Genomic DNA, 7,601 nt, shown 5'->3' on the forward strand with positions numbered 1-7,601 from the left:
AAAAATAAGTGACTTGTCATTAAATACCACCGGCCCTTCTTTCCTTGTGTAGCTAGGATGAATAAGGAATCCTTATAAGAAAAGGATTCTGAAACATTAATGAATCCTTGCCACACTAGGAGATTATATTGCAACTCATTAAAGATCCTTGTGGAACTAGGAAATTCCCAAAACCAGCTCCCACATCCTTGGAGGAAAAGAATCCTAATCAAATAGGAAGTCCACAAGTCAAATGGAAGTAAATAACAAAATCCGTACAGCCTCTGTTGACCAGTATTGGGGTGCCTTCCCGAACTCCGATTGACCTGCAATTTTAACCCAAGGTAGTAAGATATGTCTGGAGAGTCCACATAAAATATTAGCCCGATCCAACGGTCGGATTGAGAATTATGACCGTTGCCGTAAACCTGGACTGTTGCGCTTTTTACGCCAAAATCCGAATCTGACCTTACTTGGGTCGTATCACGGGGCTGAACCGTATCATTCTGATGCGAACTCGTGGTCACGTGGTCACGCAGCCCACAATCAAGATTGAGATCTGATCCCGGAAAGCCGAAACAGGTCTGATAGGAGTGCGACACAATGGAAACCTGCCCCGAGGCACCAACACTATTGGAATGAGTAGAATGACGCCACGAAGCCAGTTAATCTTCGATAAGTCAGATTCAGTTCGTTCAAGAACTGAAGAATGCAAGAATCACTCTCACACGTTAAAACTGAAAAGTTCAGAATAATAATCATCAAAGCTGCCGAAATTGTGGCTTACATGAGTTTAAATAGTTCTTGAAAAGTTATCCCTAATGGAACCCCTTATGTGGACTTATATGAGGTCCACTCAAAAACTGGCCCAAAACCCTAAACTGAAAAGCCCATAACCTGATCCAAACAAGCCTTGGACCCTAGCTCAAACAAAGTTTTAATTAAGCCCAAACATTAAAGAAAATAATAAAAATAAGTGACTTGTCATTAAATACCCACCGGCCCTTCTTTTCCTTGTGTAGCTAGGATGAATAAGGAATCCTTATAAGAAAAGGATTCTGAAACATTAATGAATCCTTGCCACACTAGGAGATTATATTGCAACTCATTAAAGATCCTTGTGGAACTAGGAAATTCCCAAAAACCAGCTCCCACATCCTTGGAGGAAAAGAATCCTAATCAAATAGGAAGTCCACAAGTCAAATGGAAGTAAATAACAAAATCCGTACAGCCTCTGTTGACCAGTATTGGGGTGCCTTCCCGAACTCCGATTGACCTGCAATTTTAACCCAAGGTAGTAAGATATGTCTGGAGAGTCCACATAAAATATTAGCCCGATCCAACGGTCGGATTGAGAATTATGACCGTTGCCCGTAAACCTGGACTGTTGCGCTTTTTACGCCAAAATCCGAATCTGACCTTACTTGGGTCGTATCACGGGGCTGAACCGTATCATTCTGATGCGAACCTCGTGGTCACGTGGTCACGCAGCCCACAATCAAGATTGAGATCTGATCCCGGAAAGCCGAAACAGGTCTGATAGGAGTGCGACACAATGGAAACCTGCCCCGAGGCACCAACACTATTGGAATGAGTAGAATGACGCCACGAAGCCAGTTAATCTTCGATAAGTCAGATTCAGTTCGTTCAAGAACTGAAGAATGCAAGAATCACTCTCACACGTTAAAACTGAAAAGTTCAGAATAATAATCATCAAAGCTGCCGAAATTGTGGCTTACATGAGTTTAAATAGTTCTTGAAAAGTTATCCCTAATGGACCCCTTATGTGGACTTATATGAGGTCCACTCAAAACTGGCCCAAAACCCTAAACTGAAAAGCCCATAACCTGATCCAAACAAGCCTTGGACCCTAGCTCAAAACAAAGTTTTAATTAAGCCCAAACATTAAAGAAAATAATAAAAATAAGTGACTTGTCATTAAATACCACCGGCCCTTCTTTCCTTGTGTAGCTAGGATGAATAAGGAATCCTTATAAGAAAAGGATTCTGAAACATTAATGAATCCTTGCCACACTAGGAGATTATATTGCAACTCATTAAAGATCCTTGTGGAACTAGGAAATTCCCAAAACCAGCTCCCACATCCTTGGAGGAAAAGAATCCTAATCAAATAGGAAGTCCACAAGTCAAATGGAAGTAAATAACAAAATCCGTACAGCCTCTGTTGACCAGTATTGGGGTGCCTTCCCGAACTCCGATTGACCTGCAATTTTAACCCAAGGTAGTAAGATATGTCTGGAGAGTCCACATAAAATATTAGCCCGATCCAACGGTCGGATTGAGAATTATGACCGTTGCCGTAAACCTGGACTGTTTGCGCTTTTTACGCCAAAATCCGAATCTGACCTTACTTGGGTCGTATCACGGGGCTGAACCGTATCATTCTGATGCGAACCTCGTGGTCACGTGGTCACGCAGCCCACAATCAAGATTGAGATCTGATCCCGGAAAGCCGAAACAGGTCTGATAGGAGTGCGACACAATGGAAACCTGCCCCGAGGCACCAACACTATTGGAATGAGTAGAATGACGCCACGAAGCCAGTTAATCTTCGATAAGTCAGATTCAGTTCGTTCAAGAACTGAAGAATGCAAGAATCACTCTCACACGTTAAAACTGAAAAGTTCAGAATAATAATCATCAAAGCTGCCGAAATTGTGGCTTACATGAGTTTAAATAGTTCTTGAAAAGTTATCCCTAATGGACCCCTTATGTGGACTTATATGAGGTCCACTCAAAACTGGCCCAAAACCCTAAACTGAAAAGCCCATAACCTGATCCAAACAAGCCTTGGACCCTAGCTCAAAACAAAGTTTTAATTAAGCCCAAACATTAAAGAAAATAATAAAAATAAGTGACTTGTCATTAAATACCACCGGCCCTTCTTTCCTTGTGTAGCTAGGATGAATAAGGAATCCTTATAAGAAAAGGATTCTGAAACATTAATGAATCCTTGCCACACTAGGAGATTATATTGCAACTCATTAAAGATCCTTGTGGAACTAGGAAATTCCCAAAACCAGCTCCCACATCCTTGGAGGAAAAGAATCCTAATCAAATAGGAAGTCCACAAGTCAAATGGAAGTAAATAACAAAATCCGTACAGCCTCTGTTGACCAGTATTGGGGTGCCTTCCCGAACTCCGATTGACCTGCAATTTTAACCCAAGGTAGTAAGATATGTCTGGAGAGTCCACATAAAATATTAGCCCGATCCAACGGTCGGATTGAGAATTATGACCGTTGCCGTAAACCTGGACTGTTGCGCTTTTTACGCCAAAATCCGAATCTGACCTTACTTGGGTCGTATCACGGGGCTGAACCGTATCATTCTGATGCGAACCTCGTGGTCACGTGGTCACGCAGCCCACAATCAAGATTGAGATCTGATCCCGGAAAGCCGAAACAGGTCTGATAGGAGTGCGACACAATGGAAACCTGCCCCGAGGCACCAACACTATTGGAATGAGTAGAATGACGCCACGAAGCCAGTTAATCTTCGATAAGTCAGATTCAGTTCGTTCAAGAACTGAAGAATGCAAGAATCACTCTCACACGTTAAAACTGAAAAGTTCAGAATAATAATCATCAAAGCTGCCGAAATTGTGGCTTACATGAGTTTAAATAGTTCTTGAAAAGTTATCCCTAATGGACCCCTTATGTGGACTTATATGAGGTCCACTCAAAACTGGCCCAAAACCCTAAACTGAAAAGCCCATAACCTGATCCAAAACAAGCCTTGGACCCTAGCTCAAAACAAAGTTTTAATTAAGCCCAAACATTAAAGAAAATAATAAAAATAAGTGACTTGTCATTAAATACCACCGGCCCTTCTTTCCTTGTGTAGCTAGGATGAATAAGGAATCCTTATAAGAAAAGGATTCTGAAACATTAATGAATCCTTGCCACACTAGGAGATTATATTGCAACTCATTAAAGATCCTTGTGGAACTAGGAAATTCCCAAAACCAGCTCCCACATCCTTGGAGGAAAAGAATCCTAATCAAATAGGAAGTCCACAAGTCAAATGGAAGTAAATAACAAAATCCGTACAGCCTCTGTTGACCAGTATTGGGGTGCCTTCCCGAACTCCGATTGACCTGCAATTTTAACCCAAGGTAGTAAGATATGTCTGGAGAGTCCACATAAAATATTAGCCCGATCCAACGGTCGGATTGAGAATTATGACCGTTGCCGTAAACCTGGACTGTTGCGCTTTTTACGCCAAAATCCGAATCTGACCTTACTTGGGTCGTATCACGGGGCTGAACCGTATCATTCTGATGCGAACCTCGTGGTCACGTGGTCACGCAGCCCACAATCAAGATTGAGATCTGATCCCGGAAAGCCGAAACAGGTCTGATAGGAGTGCGACACAATGGAAACCTGCCCCGAGGCACCAACACTATTGGAATGAGTAGAATGACGCCACGAAGCCAGTTAATCTTCGATAAGTCAGATTCAGTTCGTTCAAGAACTGAAGAATGCAAGAATCACTCTCACACGTTAAAACTGAAAAGTTCAGAATAATAATCATCAAAGCTGCCGAAATTGTGGCTTACATGAGTTTAAATAGTTCTTGAAAAGTTATCCCTAATGGACCCCTTATGTGGACTTATATGAGGTCCACTCAAAACTGGCCCAAAACCCTAAACTGAAAAGCCCATAACCTGATCCAAACAAGCCTTGGACCCTAGCTCAAAACAAAGTTTTAATTAAGCCCAAACATTAAAGAAAATAATAAAAATAAGTGACTTGTCATTAAATACCACCGGCCCTTCTTTCCCTTGTGTAGCTAGGATGAATAAGGAATCCTTATAAGAAAAGGATTCTGAAACATTAATGAATCCTTGCCACACTAGGAGATTATATTGCAACTCATTAAAGATCCTTGTGGAACTAGGAAATTCCCAAAACCAGCTCCCACATCCTTGGAGGAAAAGAATCCTAATCAAATAGGAAGTCCACAAGTCAAATGGAAGTAAATAACAAAATCCGTACAGCCTCTGTTGACCAGTATTGGGGTGCCTTCCCGAACTCCGATTGACCTGCAATTTTAACCCAAGGTAGTAAGATATGTCTGGAGAGTCCACATAAAATATTAGCCCGATCCAACGGTCGGATTGAGAATTATGACCGTTGCCGTAAACCTGGACTGTTGCGCTTTTTTACGCCAAAATCCGAATCTGACCTTACTTGGGTCGTATCACGGGGCTGAACCGTATCATTCTGATGCGAACCTCGTGGTCACGTGGTCACGCAGCCCACAATCAAGATTGAGATCTGATCCCGGAAAGCCGAAAACAGGTCTGATAGGAGTGCGACACAATGGAAACCTGCCCCGAGGCACCAACACTATTGGAATGAGTAGAATGACGCCACGAAGCCAGTTAATCTTCGATAAGTCAGATTCAGTTCGTTCAAGAACTGAAGAATGCAAGAATCACTCTCACACGTTAAAACTGAAAAGTTCAGAATAATAATCATCAAAGCTGCCGAAATTGTGGCTTACATGAGTTTAAATAGTTCTTGAAAAGTTATCCCTAATGGACCCCTTATGTGGACTTATATGAGGTCCACTCAAAACTGGCCCAAAACCCTAAACTGAAAAGCCCATAACCTGATCCAAACAAGCCTTGGACCCTAGCTCAAAACAAAGTTTTAATTAAGCCCAAACATTAAAGAAAATAATAAAAATAAGTGACTTGTCATTAAATACCACCGGCCCTTCTTTCCTTGTGTAGCTAGGATGAATAAGGAATCCTTATAAGAAAAGGATTCTGAAACATTAATGAATCCTTGCCACACTAGGAGATTATATTGCAACTCATTAAAGATCCTTGTGGAACTAGGAAATTCCCAAAACCAGCTCCCACATCCTTGGAGGAAAAGAATCCTAATCAAATAGGAAGTCCACAAGTCAAATGGAAGTAAATAACAAAATCCGTACAGCCTCTGTTGACCAGTATTGGGGTGCCTTCCCGAACTCCGATTGACCTGCAATTTTAACCCAAGGTAGTAAGATATGTCTGGAGAGTCCACATAAAATATTAGCCCGATCCAACGGTCGGATTGAGAATTATGACCGTTGCCGTAAACCTGGACTGTTGCGCTTTTTACGCCAAAATCCGAATCTGACCTTACTTGGGTCGTATCACGGGGCTGAACCGTATCATTCTGATGCGAACCTCGTGGTCACGTGGTCACGCAGCCCACAATCAAGATTGAGATCTGATCCCGGAAAGCCGAAACAGGTCTGATAGGAGTGCGACACAATGGAAACCTGCCCCGAGGCACCAACACTATTGGAATGAGTAGAATGACGCCACGAAGCCAGTTAATCTTCGATAAGTCAGATTCAGTTCGTTCAAGAACTGAAGAATGCAAGAATCACTCTCACACGTTAAAACTGAAAAGTTCAGAATAATAATCATCAAAGCTGCCGAAATTGTGGCTTACATGAGTTTAAATAGTTCTTGAAAAGTTATCCCTAATGGACCCCTTATGTGGACTTATATGAGGTCCACTCAAAACTGGCCCAAAACCCTAAACTGAAAAGCCCATAACCTGATCCAAACAAGCCTTGGACCCTAGCTCAAAACAAAGTTTTAATTAAGCCCAAACATTAAAGAAAATAATAAAAATAAGTGACTTGTCATTAAATACCACCGGCCCTTCTTTCCTTGTGTAGCTAGGATGAATAAGGAATCCTTATAAGAAAAGGATTCTGAAACATTAATGAATCCTTGCCACACTAGGAGATTATATTGCAACTCATTAAAGATCCTTGTGGAACTAGGAAATTCCCAAAACCAGCTCCCACATCCTTGGAGGAAAAGAATCCTAATCAAATAGGAAGTCCACAAGTCAAATGGAAGTAAATAACAAAATCCGTACAGCCTCTGTTGACCAGTATTGGGGTGCCTTCCCGAACTCCGATTGACCTGCAATTTTAACCCAAGGTAGTAAGATATGTCTGGAGAGTCCACATAAAATATTAGCCCGATCCAACGGTCGGATTGAGAATTATGACCGTTGCCGTAAACCTGGACTGTTGCGCTTTTTACGCCAAAATCCGAATCTGACCTTACTTGGGTCGTATCACGGGGCTGAACCGTATCATTCTGATGCGAACCTCGTGGTCACGTGGTCACGCAGCCCACAATCAAGATTGAGATCTGATCCCGGAAAGCCGAAACAGGTCTGATAGGAGTGCGACACAATGGAAACCTGCCCCGAGGCACCAACACTATTGGAATGAGTAGAATGACGCCACGAAGCCAGTTAATCTTCGATAAGTCAGATTCAGTTCGTTCAAGAACTGAAGAATGCAAGAATCACTCTCACACGTTAAAACTGAAAAGTTCAGAATAATAATCATCAAAGCTGCCGAAATTGTGGCTTACATGAGTTTAAATAGTTCTTGAAAAGTTATCCCTAATGGACCCCTTATGTGGACTTATATGAGGTCCACTCAAAACTGGCCCAAAACCCTAAACTGAAAAGCCCATAACCTGATCCAAACAAGCCTTGGACCCTAGCTCAAAACAAAGTTTTAATTAAGCCCAAACATTAAAGAAAATAATAAAAATAAGTGACTTG

Source organism: Populus alba, chromosome 3 (genome assembly GCF_005239225.2).
Source record: "Populus alba chromosome 3, ASM523922v2, whole genome shotgun sequence".
Lineage (NCBI taxonomy): Eukaryota > Viridiplantae > Streptophyta > Magnoliopsida > Malpighiales > Salicaceae > Populus > Populus alba.